The sequence below is a fragment of the Mustela putorius genome, unplaced genomic scaffold, assembly GCF_011764305.1.
Source record: "Mustela putorius furo isolate JIRA1106 unplaced genomic scaffold, ASM1176430v1.1 tig00003867_pilon_pilon_pilon, whole genome shotgun sequence".
Lineage (NCBI taxonomy): Eukaryota > Metazoa > Chordata > Mammalia > Carnivora > Mustelidae > Mustela > Mustela putorius.
The window spans coordinates 5,841,918-5,855,983 of NW_025422019.1; the positions used below are offsets into that span (position 1 = coordinate 5,841,918).

Genomic DNA, 14,066 nt, shown 5'->3' on the forward strand with positions numbered 1-14,066 from the left:
GAAGAGACACACATCCAACCAATATTTTCCCTTTAAGAGATCCCCTTGTGAGAATACTTAATTTCCTAAAAATTTCTCTCTGTTGTTTCCAGCCTCTTTATTATCATAATTTGCATTTTTCTCAGAAACACGTATCCATCCCCAACATTGCTTCTGATTCGGCACAAACTAAATACCTCCCAGAGTAGGAACTGCACACGCGACTCGGTGATATAAAATTGTCTATGTTTCTGTGGGAGGCTAGTCTTGAGTGGGAGTTTAGGATTTATGACAGTGCTGATGGAGGTCAGAGAACACACCACAGCATGCACATCAACTTGTGACCCCACAATGAGGCTCTTTTAGACTTGGGCTATGTGCAGCTTGCAAAATTTCCAAATAATATCCCTGATAACTACCTGTGTCTCTGTGCTCTGTGGGGTGCGCAATGGATCTTGTGTCATCTACTTAGCCAAGGACTGTCCCCTGAGATGATTACTGCTGGATTCTACCTGCATTATACTATCTGTGGAAAGCCTTTCTGTCCAAAGTCTCTTCCAACACTGGGTTGCTTTGCTCTCCAAAACTGATTTCACTATAACCATCCTCCTTCTCAGGGTAAAGTGGTTACCCATGGATTGGGGGTCTAGAAGGAAGTATAATATTGACTTCCAGGGTACTAGTCACAACCTTTTCTTGATCCAGATGTTGGTTATGGTGGTGGTGGTATTCATTTTGCAGAAGTTCATCCGAGACCGGAAATTATTTCTCACTATGTAGTATGATTTAATAAAAAAGGATACTTTCTTAAAGAACGATGTACAATTTAACCTGGTGAAGGTATTTTGTCTGGTCTTGATAATTTCACCCTACAGTCTAGTATAAAAAGAGTGGGCTTTGGGTCTGACAAATCCCCATGAGCAAACCACGTCTGCTCCTTCTCTCTGTGTGTTCTTCCCTCCTTTTGTTTCCCCACCTGCTAAATGGAAATTGTACTGCTTATTTAATAGGGTAATTGAGAGAATTGAATTGAATAAATAATAGAAAAGCTCTTAGTACAAAAAGAAGCCAGTATATAGTGGCTGCTATTATTAATAGTAGCAATACAGCTGCTGATTTCGGAGTGGATAAAGAAACATGAAAGGCTTTTCTGGGGTGGCTGAGCTGTGGTGCAGCAGCCCTATCAAACTTTGTTAGGAGGAAGGAAAGCAGGAAACCTATGTGAAATCTGTGCCACTGTATACAGGAAGAAGCTGTGAAATGCATACGATTTCCAAAAGATGCAGATTTACCACCAGGACTGGTCTGGTATAGAGGAGGTCTTTTTTTTTTTTTTAAAGATTTTATTTATTTATTTGACAGACAGAGATCACAAGTAGGCAGAGAGGCAGGAAGGGAGAGAGGAGGAAGCAGGCTCCCTGCTGAGCAGAGAGCCTGATGCGGGGCTTGGTCCCAGGTCCCTGGGATCATGACCTGAGCCGAAGGCAGAGGCTTTAACCCACTGAGCCACCCAGGTGCCCCTAAAGAAGGTCTTAATTGCCCCTTGCAGTATGAATATCCCCCAGAAAACTTGTCAAACAGCCCCACTACCCCTGAGGGCATGTTTTCACTCCCCTTTGGTAAGCTTATTTTCTGCAGGAACATAAACTCCAAAGTGGGGGAGTATTTTCCTTTTACCTAGGTCCCCTGAGTCTCTAGAGCCATGCCCAGGACACAGAAATGAGGGTTAAAGACGCCTACAGTTCCTGATGGGTTAATCAGATTGTATTCTACTATATCAAAACAGCCTGACATTTGGACAGCCGTGTACTCTTGAGCAACAACCATGGTTGCTTGGATATAATGAATTCTCATTTATAAATAATTTAAAATAGGTGAGCCCATGCCTATAGATTTAGGATGGCTGTTGGTGTGGTAAACTTTGCCTTTAGGAGAGCTCAAGTTGAGTCCTCACATCTCCACTTATCCATTTGGGTTAAAAAGTAAGTAGTAATGGTTCTGTTTTCATCTGGAGAGAAAGAAAACCCACATCAGAGAACTGGAGAGAAGAAAACCCACATCAGAGAACTGGTGAAGATTCATACCTGAGAAGAGTAGCATAAAAGGTATTTAAAGAGCTCTTTAGAGGGAAGCCAACCATAAGAGACTCTTAACTCTAGGAGACAAACTGAGGGTTGCTGGAGGGGAGGTGGTAGGAGAATGGGTTAACTGGGTGATGGTCATTAAAGAGGTCACTTGATGTAATGAGCACTGGGTGTTGTATGCAACTGATGAATCACTAAATTCTACCTTTGAAACTAATAATGCAATGTATGTTATCTAAATTGAATTTTAATAAAAAAATTAAAAAACAAACAAACATAAAGAGCTCTTTAGCTTAATAGTTGACTGGTTGGAATTTTCCATCAATAGGCAAGGAGAAGACTCTTCCTCAGAAGATATAATGTTTATTTATAAAGGAAACTTTAAGAATTAAGGTCAAGCAGAACAAGTAAGTGGACTTCTCCTTTCCCTAGGAGATGAAAAGTATTTGTGGATGTGAAGAAGATGAAACATTTGTCCCTGATGTGGGAGAAAGGTGGAGAACAGATATATTCCAGTTATATCAGAACACATTTTGATTAAGTGTCTCAAGGACTGAAAATTTTAAAATATTCTTTATGGCTATTCAAAATAAAAGCAAGAATACATTATAATAAAAGTGTGAGAAAATGCAATAATTCTCACATTTTTCTCCTAATTAGAACTTCAGTGCTTAAAAATGAGTCAGTTAGCCAAATACCATATTCTTATAAAATGTGTGTGTGTCTATGAGAAAAAAATGTAAAACAATCAAATGACAGATTTTGTTTAATAATAAATTATGGACTAAATAGTTTATCTCAGGACATTATATTAAAAGCTTAGAAAACAAAGTACAGATGGACTCAAATCTTAGAATAAAGAAATTCTTCAAGAACAGTGGTTAAATCAAGAAAGAAAACAATGATGGAAAAATTCTTCAGATGATGAAAGAATGAGTAAATATAACAAGGATAAAATGGAAAGTATTCACAAATATAATAAACATTTTATTATAAATATTTTCTGTATAAAAAATCAAATAGGGGCACCTGGGTGGCTCAGTCAGCTGAGAGTTGGACTCTTGGTTTCTACTTGGTTGCTGAAGTCAGAGTCCTGAAATCAAGCTCCATGGGCAGCAGTTTGAATTTGGTTTTCAAAATCATTTTTTAAAGATTTTATTACACGATACCATTAGCATGTATTTTCAGGTTCATCAAGTAGTTTCAAACATTCAGAACATTTACTTTTCTCCATCATCTTTCTTATTCCAAAAAATATTAATGTTACTTCTCAATGAGGTTTGTCCTTAATGAAGTTCCAAATCTAATGACTTCCTTTTAAATATACTTACCCAACTTTTTACTGTATTTTTACTAAGTTTTATTCTGTGATTTGATGAAGCCCTGGCAGATGCTATATAGATAAAATAGCAATTAATCCCCTGGCAATTTTTGAAAAATATTTTATTTATGAGAGAGAGATCACAAGCTGGCAGAGAGGTAAGCAAAGAGAGATGGGGAAGCAGGCTCTCTGCTGAGCAGAGAGCCCCATGCAGGGCTTGATCCCAGGACCCTGGGACCATGACCTGAGCCAAAGACAGAGGCTAAACCCAGTGAGCCACCTAGGTGGCCCCCCATAGCAATTTTTAATGTAAAGTATGGTCTATTAAATATACTGAAAAACCTGTTCAATGTAGTCATAGCTAGTATTTCTCAAAATTACTTAACTAAGAGATACATTATTAATTTTAATCTTAGTATTTCCCTAATTGTCAAAGGAAATTTTGTTTCAATTTAATTCTGTTCTAAAAAGCTCAAAGTGCTAAAACATGAAATTACCAAGTTAATAGATCTTAAATGAAATATATGCAAAGCTATTTAAAACTTTCAAAAATTTTGAAGTATAATATCTTATCAGATTGATCATTTAGGTCTTGTACAACAACAACAACAACAGCAAAATAACATTGAATTTCTTAGCCTACTATTTGTAAACTTGAAGGCTTGAAAAATTTCCCAACTTTCTCAGAAGATATGAGGAAATGCTTTCTAAGTAACTTGGAAAAATTACAAATTGTAATTACTATATAAATGGACAGAACTTGATCATAGCTAAACTTGTTTTCAAAAACAACTTCAAGGCATGGTACATCATTGGTCATGTGAAGCATCCTCTTCATTTTTATGCCAGACATTTATTTACGACTTTTATGGAAGTGTCACAATGGAATCCGTATGGTAGTAAATAAACTAGAATTCACGTGAAATGTTAATAGGATGCAGATGATACAATGGGAAATTTCCACCATGAGACACTGCTATATTAGTTTGAGATTCTAATGGACTCATTACCCATCCAAGTCGTGGCTCTCTATACTTAATTGCATCTTTGCATTTTATAGATATATATGTTTAAACATTTCTGTGGCTTAAGAAAGTAAAAAACTGTTTAAATGTTGAAATATACAACATCCTCTCCAGAATATACTAGTGTTCATCAAATAATTAAGGCTAAAATATATTTTATGAGCAGAACACAATAAGACTGCTGCAAAGCTACATGGATGTTTTAGTTAAGAGCATATTAATAGATTCTCAGTTAAATGTCATTGCATTTGAAGGAGAATGTGGCGTGATATGTAAGGCCCCTTCATCATATGCCCTTCACACTTCTCTAACATTTTCTACACCTGACCACCACAGGTATGCTCTATGGAGCTAAGCATAAGTACTTAACCAATTGTATTATGTTCTCTCACCCTTCCCTCCCAACATGAGATACCCTTTAATTTAGACCATATTCCTTTCTGCTTTGTTAATGTCAATGTGTTATTCAAGAGTCAGATAATTTAATCAGAATGTTTGCCAACCAATTTTTGATAGTCTATTTTCAGCACCAGGTTGAGATGTCACCTTTCCATGGACTCCTAGTTCCCTAAACTCTGACTTAGCATATACCATCATGTACTGCAATTCTTGTACAGCTTTTCTACTTTTTTAGGAGTCTATAATCTGAATTTAGGTAATATGACATCTCTGTGTCTCAAGTAAATAGTACAACATCCAGCACTCTGTAGAATCCATTATATTCACAAAAGAAAAATAGGAAGAAAGAGAAGAAAGGAGAATATGCACTAAGCATGAATAAAAAGGCAGACAAGCGAAAGAAAGATGAAAGAAGTAATCTTTACCCAAATCATCCAATGACTCCCATCTCACTGAGAGTAACCCACTAACTGATTTCTTGGTCTACAAAGCCCTACATAACATGGCCCATTTAGTTTAGGTTCTGCTCCTTCTTTTTTTTTTTTTTTTTTTTTTGTGAGAGATACAGTGTAGGAGTATGGGGGGAAGGGCGGAGTTCCTGTGCAGGAGTATGGGGGGAAGGGAAGAAGAAGAGGAAGGGGAAGAGGTAGAGGAAGAGAAGAAAGCGAATCTTAAGCAAACTCCATGCTCAGCACAGACCACCCTAGGGCTCCATGTCACAACCCTGAGATCACAACCTGAGCCAAAATCAAGAGTAGGACACTAAACTGACTGAGCCACTCCGGTGCTCCTCTCTTCCTTCACTTCTCAAGACTTTTTCCTCCCTTTAACACTGTTTCAGCTGCATTATTTTGCATTTCATCAAACCTTACAGTTCTTCTCCATGGCAGGCCTCATAAATTCTTTCCCCAGTGACTCACATGGTGTGCTATCTCATCTCTTTCAAGATTTTGCTCAAATTTCACCTTGAAGCCCACACCTCAACAGATCCCATCTCCCTTATCTGCTTCTTATCATTAATCACTATAAAATAAGCTATATATTTTATTTAGCTTCTACATTTTCTGCCTTCTATCACTGGAGTGTAAATGCCATGGAAGTAGGCATCCTTCTCTAATTTTTCTCCCAATGTATCCCAGTCCTGGAAGAATAATTCATTGATTCTGAGATCCTCACATGTATCAGTTGGAGAAACGTTAACTCTATTTCTAAGAGGTAAGTATGACTTAGACCAGAGGTTGAGAACTTCTGTCTGCCACCAGTTTTTGTAAAAAACTGGAACACACCCTCACCCATTCCTGTATTATTTATGTCTGTTTTGTCCTACAGTAGAAGATTTTGGTAGTTGTGGCAGAAACCAGATGGCCTGAAAAGCCAAAAATATTCACCATTTGGCCCTTTATAAAAATTATTTGTCAAAGTTTGATTTACATTGTCCATTAAAATTTGCCTGATATAAAAACTTTTGTGGCTGCATATCTATGGTTTTAAATGATATCCTATTCCCAGTGGCAGCTCAATGCAAATTTTGATCTATATAGGGTCATCAAAATCTATTGGGATGATTAGAGGTCTTATCACAGTTGGAATTTGGTATCTACAAACCTGTTTGATGCACTTGGGAGTTTCTCACTGAGATCCAAAATGGGGAAATGGACATGGAAGTCACTGACAGAGTGTTCAAGGTCTAAATACTGGAAGAAAACAATATAAGCATTCTGTGACCAGCAAAATTAGATAGTTAGATAGACAGAAAGACAAATAGGTAAATGATACATCAAGAGAGAGATATAGATGTGGATATAGATAAAGATATAGGGAGATAGAAATTAATGATTCTGCTATGAGATTGCTAAAACAAAGGTAGGACATGTGAAGAAAGAAACATCTTTCTGTCACCCAGGACATTGAGGTGCACCCTGAGATGGCCAGGTGAGAAGGCTGGTAAAGAATTCCTATACGCAGTAGCAGAAAGAGAAGCTGTGCCAAGGGTCTCAGTGTGAAAAGAACAGCGAGAGTGACAGTGACAGTGACAGACCAGCAAGCAGGCTATAAACACCAACTAGAGAAAGATGGGATCATGGCCCAGGGGCACTGGGACAAGAGCACCCAGAGGGGCAGGAAGGCAGAAACATCAGGATCAGTGCAGAGACATGGGAAATTATTCCCCTTGGGACCTCTTGAGAGGTACTAGAAAGGGGAAGAGCTGAGCTCCTCACTGCACTGGGGGGAGGCAGTAGTGGGGGTGTTGTCCTAGCTGACTTGAGGCTAAACCTTGGCCCAAGCTACTTTATTTTTCTTCATACATATAATGTGCTTCTGCTTTCATAAATAAATTTGTAGTGTATCAAACACAAAACCTCTAGGATATTTCAGACAGATAAGTTGCTAGTAATCAAAACTATTGTGATTTTATATATATATATATATATATATGTACAGAATTCATATGATGTGTTAAGTATGACATGTAGTGAGGGAGTAGAGCATGTGTATCAAACAAAGGAAGGGATAGGAGGACTCAGAGATATTTATGAGCTAAATAGTCATGATACAGAAATATATAAGGATCACTAAATGTTCAGGGTACACTCAATAGACATGGGTTCTTAATTTTCATGAAATTTTAATTTAGCCACATGTCAGTAAGACCCATTCTGGCCCCATAGGTTCTCTGCTCACTAAAACACAAATCCCATGACTTTTCACTGAGCTGATTGCCAAGCTACTGCGGTGCCAAGCTACTTGATCCTGTGTGTCTCCAATAGAGCAAGTATGTTATTAGCCCGGGACACTTTCTCTCTGTGGGTCCCACTGTTTGAACCTAAGGTCTGTCCTTGTATCCACACCATCAATAAGAAGGCTGATGGGGCAGACCAGGTGTCTGGACATGTGAACATTGTAGTGCCCAGAATTCTGGTAGTGAGGACCTCCCATCTCATGTGCACCCTATCCCGAGTGTCTTGACATCTGCCAGAGTGCTTGTAACTCTGTGGTGTGACTTGATCAGCTGTGTGATTTTAAAAGTTGTGTGATTTGAGCATTTTAATCTGGGTGACTTGCTGCATGGTACCTACTGGGAAAGCTTGCCTGGTATTGAGCTTCAAGGGCACTAATGCATTCAGACAATTTCCCACAGAGGAGTGTCAACCATCATCTTTCACATAATATATTCATTTGTTTAGTTTTAAGACTTATACAAGTTCATTGAGAATGAAAGTTACTCTGAAAGTATTTGTAGAATTAAAGAATAATACTTTTTTTAAATTTTTTTTAAAATTTTTTATTTTTTATAAACATATATTTTTATCCCCAGGGGTACAGGTCTGTGAATCACCAGGTTTACACACTTTACAGCACTCACCATAGCACATACCCTCCCCAATGTCCATAACCCCACAGCCCTCTCCCAAATCCCTCTCTCCAGCAACCCTCAGTTTGTTTTGTGAGATTAAGACTCACTTATGGTTTGTCTCCCTCCCAATCCCATCTTGTTTCATTCATTCTTCTCCTACCCCCTTAACCCCCCATGTTGCATCTCCACTTCCTCATATCAGGGAGATCACATGACAGTTGTCTTTCTCCGATTGACTTATTTCGCTAAGCATAATACCCTCTAGTTCCATCCACGTTATCACAAATGGCAAGATTTCATTTTTTGATGGCTGCATAGTATTCCATTGTGTATATATGCCACATAGGGAATCTTTTTCTAAATGACCTTATATTTTTAATTTTGGTGCCCATGTTGTTTATCACCATTATATAGAAGTACAGTTGATTTTTGTGTTTATCTTGTGATATCTTGTGTTATCTTGTGATACCTTGTGACCTTTCTGAACTGACTTCCTCTTAGACTCATAGTATTTAGATGTATTTCTTTTAGTTTTTAAGTATTTGGAGATTTTTCAATTGTATTTATATCTTGATTTTTAGTATGATTCCACTGTGGTTGGAGAACACACTCTGCATGATTTCAATTCTTTTGAATTTGTTGAGATTGGTCTTACGACCCAAGTTATGATTTATCCTCCTGTATGTTCCATGGAACTTGAAAAAAATTTATTGCGCAGTTATTGAGGTGAAATATCCTATAAATATCAATTAGATACTGTTGGTTAACAGTATTGTCCTAGTCTTCTACAGCCTTGCTGATTTTCTGTCTTGGTATGATATTCATTGTTGACACAAGCATGTTGATATAAATGTGCTATCATGTATTTGTCTATTTCCCACTTCAATTCTATCAGTTTCGGTTTCATAGATATTTTAGCACATTGTTTAGTATATGCACATGTAGGATGGCTATATCTTCTTGATAGGTTGACCCTTTAACCATTATACCTTTCTTTCTCTGTCTCTTCATTCTGAAGCTTACTTTATCTGATATTAATATAGTCACTCCTACTTTCCTTTCTTTTTTTTTTTTTTTAAGATTTTTAAAATCTATTTGAGAGACGATATCAGGGAAATACAAATCAAAACCACAATGAGATACCACCTCACACCAGTCAGAATGGCTAAAATTAACAAGTCAGGAAATGACAGAAGCTGGCAAGGATGCGGAGAAAGGGGAACCCTCCTACATTGTTGGTGGGAATGCAAGCTGGTGCAACCACTCTGGAAAACAGCATGAAGGTTCCCCAAAAAGCTGAAAATAGAGCTACCCTATGACCCAGCGATTGCACTACTGGGTATTTACCCTTAAGATGCAAACATGGTGCTCTGAAGGGGTGCATACACCCGAATGTTTATAACAACAATGTCCACAATAGCCAAACTATGGAAAGAACCTAGATGTCCATCAACAGATGAATGGATAAAGAAGATGTGATATATATACACAATAGAATACTATGCAGCCATCAAAGAAATGAAATCTTGCCATTTCCCTCTAGTGGATGGAACTAGAGGGTATAATGCTTAGCAAAATAAATCAACCAGAGAGAGACAACTATCATATGATCTCCCTGATATGAGGAAGTGGAGATGCAATGTGGGGGACTTGGAGGGCAGGAAAAGAATAAATGAAACAAGATAGGATCAGGAGGGAGACAAACCATAAGGGACTCTTAATCTTGCAAAACAAACTGAGGGTTGCCTGGGGGAGAGGGCTCAGGAGAGGGTGGTGGGATTATGGACATTGGAGAGGGTATGTGCTATGGTGAATGCTGTGAAGTGTGTAAACCTGGCAATTCACAGACCTGTACCCCTGGGGCTAATAATACAGTATATGTTTATAAAAAAATTTTTTTAAATAGAAAAAAAATCTATTTGAGAGAGAGAGATTGAGGGAGAGAGAGCATAAGCAGGAAGGAGCAATAGAAGTAGAGAGAGAAGCAGACACCGCAGTGAGCAGGAAGCCAGACATGGGACTCGATGCCAAGATTCTGAGATTAGGACCTAAGTTGAAGGCAGAGGCTTAACGAATTGAGCCACTCAGGCACCCCTCAAACAATCTATATTGATATAGTTGAAATGAGCTTCTTATGGCAATCTATATTTTGGTTCATGTTTTATAATCTATCCCTCCAAACTCTGTATTTTAATGATGTACTTAGATCATTTAAATGTAAGGGTAATTATCAAAAAGCCAGGGCATAAGTCTGCAGTTTTATTTATTGCTTTCTGTTTTGCTGTTGTTAACATTTCCTTTCGTTTTCTTTTTTTTTTTTTTAAAGATTTTATTTATTTACTTGAGAGAGAGACAGTGAGAGAGAGCATGAACGAGGAGAAGGTCAGAGAGAGAAGCAGACTCCCCATGGAGCTGGGAGTCCGATGCGGGACTCGATCCCGGGACTCCAGGATCATGACCTGAGCCGAAGGCAGTTGTCCAACCAACTGAGCCACCCAGGCGTCCCATCCTTTCGTTTTCTTTTTCCCGTTTGCCTGTGGCTTATTGGAACACTTTTTAGAATCCCATTTTAATTCATTAAGATAGTTTTGAGTCAGAATTGTAGATTTTTTTTTTCTAGGCTACATTCAGTGTATATTTATATAGTTTACCATGTTCTACTTCTGTCATTATTTAAAAGTTCAAGTAAAAAAAAAAATAATAAAAAATAAAAGTTCAAGTGAGCTATAGAATTCCTGCCCCTTTATATCACATTAGTTGCTCGTCTTCTCCACCTATAGTGTAATTGTCTTAAATATTTTCTCTACATTAATTTAGAACCACATCAGAGAGTGTTATAATTTTTGTTTCCATGGTCCAACATAACTTAGAAAACTCAAGATTCATAAGAAAATCAATTATTTTTCCCCATTTTTTTCTTTACTGTGTCCTTTTTTTCTTCCTGATATTCCAGAATTTCATTTCTTTCTTGTTAGAAAAGTTTCTTTAGCCATTTTTTTAGAGTATTTCTGCTAGAAATAAGTTTTTCCTCATCTGCTATTTCCTAGTTTTTCATTTTTGTTTTTCACTGGAGGATAATTTGACTGGATGTAGGATTCTGGTTTGATCTAATTACTGGCATGTAGGGGAAGAAGTCCAGATTCTCCATTCAGCCTCCATTGGCACCTGAGTTCAGGAACTCCCTGTTACTGTTGGGCATGAATGTGAGTCCCACCTCCCTAACAGGCCTTCACTGATACCTTTCTGGATGGATGGAACAGAGCTGCTTTTTACTGCTCCCTCTGTGGTATCTACTGACACCAAAAAGGGGGAGGAAGCTAGTTGTTACTGCTCCATAGAGTTAAAATCCTGGCTTTCTACTTAGCCATCTGGGGAGTTTGGGCACCTCATTTACCTGGCATGAGTGGAAATCTAGGCTCTCTACTCAGCACTGCTGACATGGGCAGGGGTAGAACTTACACTTTTTCTGTAGTGTTTGGTGGAAGTGCAGTGGCTGCTGTCTAAACATTTTCAAGTCTTGTTCGAGTGCAAATCTCCTGGTCTTCTGTCTTAAAATAGCAGAATTTGGAGGAAGAGCTTTAATTGTCTGCACCTATTGAAGCTATTGGGTTGTCAGATTCTTTAGCTCCAAGTCCAGGATATATAAGGGAAAAAGAAAACCCAGGGATTGCACCACTGTGTCATTTCCCAGTTTCCTGGGTGGTCAACTACCTCTTCTTCATCTTTTTTTTTTTTTTTTTTAAGATTTTATTTGCTTATTTGAAAAAGAACAAAAGTGGGAGAACAGAGGCGGAGGGAGAAGCAGACTCCTTGTTGAGCAGGAACCCGAGTCGGGGCTTGACCCCAAGACCCTAAGATAATGACCTGAGCTGAAGGCAGACACTTAACCCTCTGTGACACCCAGGTGCCCCTGCTCTCCATCTTCTAGAACTTATGCTTTTTAAAAAATTTTTAATTTAATTTAATTTAATTTAATTTAATTTAATTTTCAGTGTTCCAGAATTTATTGTTTATGCACCACAGCCAGTGCTCCATGCAATACGTGCCATCTTTAATACAGACCACCAGGCTCATCCAACACCCCCCCCAAAACCCTCAGTTAGTTTCTCAAAGTCAACAGTCTCTCATGGTTTGTCTCCCCCTCTGATTTCTCCTTTTGTTGCTTGTTTTGTTTTGTTGGTTTGTTTTAATATAATTTCCTGGGGTTTTAGTTGTTCTTTGTTACAAGGATAGGGAAATAATGTCTATTTTCCCAGGAGAGGGAATTCCTGACTACTTATTCTCTAAACCTCTCTTCATTATGACAATAAGTTTACAATATCCTCTATAGAAACAATGCAGCTAATTCAGTCTTTCCTTTAACATGGTTGATTCAATTTTTTAAAAAGTTATCATTATTGATAGTATTATTAAAGTTTCCTACAGCTTCACCGCTCAGTTTTGGTAATGTCACATTTGAGCTACCTCCATAGTTTCTTGCTCAGAGAGGGTTCTTTCAAAGAGACAAGTCCTCAGGGGACTGCAGGGCTTTGATCTTAGTTGATTGGCACTGGAGGGCCTTTGCCACAGAAGAGGGTCAGCAGCATGAGCTGGATCCTATTCTCCCCAGCCACACCTGACCCCCACCACAGGATGGTCAAAGTGCCTCATGTCAATTTTAGGTTTCAAGGTCTTCTCCTTGGGGACAAAGAGAGGTGACAGATACTCAGCACTGTTCTTGGGTGGTCCTTGCACTGGGGGATTATCCAGCTGGGGCAGCAATCTAGGCCTCTGATACACAAGGGCCATTGCAAATGAGGAACTCCAACCTTAAGCTTTTTAAGCTATAAAACAAAATCCAAAGGAACAGCAAATGAAGTTGAAATTTGTTTATCCAGATCTCACTAATTCAGTTTTTGATAATCCAACTTCCGTTGAGGTAAAATCTCTTTATTTATTCTTTTGAAGAAATGATATTTTTTAACAAACTTTACAGTAAATATTATTGCAAGGTACTTGATTAATAAAAAGAAATTTTAAAAAAACTGTATCCAAAGGCTTTAAACATTATTTGCAGATGAATGTGACTAGTTATATAATAACATATTTTATTTGTAATGGGTTTGATCGTGTTTATGGTGCTTTTACATCAGTTGGGTTATTTGAACCTTTAAAAGGAATATATGAGAAACATAATAAATATCATCAGATGCAATTTCGTCCTGACTTTCTCAGTCCCATCCCCAGCGCCCTCCATTAGCTGACATTCCCACATTCAGAGCCACCCTGTCCTTGGAAGGAGCTGTAAACAGTACCATTATCAACATCCCTAACATATTGTGCTAAGCTGTTTTACATGTTTATCTCATTTTATATTCTCAACACCTCTCTGAGGCTGTCATTCACATTGTAGAAGAGGAATCATGCTTCGAGAAGTTGTACTTTGTGTTCAAACTCCCAGAGCTGATGAGTGACAGAGCTGAGAGCCAAACTCAGACTGCTTGATTTCAGAATGTGTGCCCTAGAGAGGGGTTCAAATCCCTTCTCCCACACAGTGTGCTCTCATCCCAGAATAGTGATCCCAAATTCCTGGGTCTGCAATTTACTTCTTTCCAGTTTCAGCCCGCATTCCTATTGGCACTTTGTATCTCCTCAGGGAATCCTACCTCCTGACAGCCCCACCACTTCCACATTCCTCAGGCACAGAGGAGGAACTTGATGGAGGAAACCAGAATTTATGCAGGTTGATGACCTGGTTCAAGGGGACAAGTGAATCCCTCTCAGACTGCTTTTCTGAAAACTCTGCTTTCCCACTATTTATGCTGACTTCTGAAGTTGTCTTCTTTGAACTCGGTCAAGTGGGCTGCATAATTGCAGAAGAATTTAGAATTAGAATGACCTTGTGTTTGAAAATCATGAAACAG

At 38.3% G+C, this 14,066-nt stretch overlaps 1 pseudogene; it reads right to left on the reverse strand.

Annotated features, from left to right (window-relative positions):
* LOC106006567 overlaps positions 1-12,951 on the reverse strand; it is a 49,274-nt pseudogene extending 36,323 nt beyond the window's left edge.
* Positions 12,952-14,066: the final 1,115 nt, after the last annotated feature.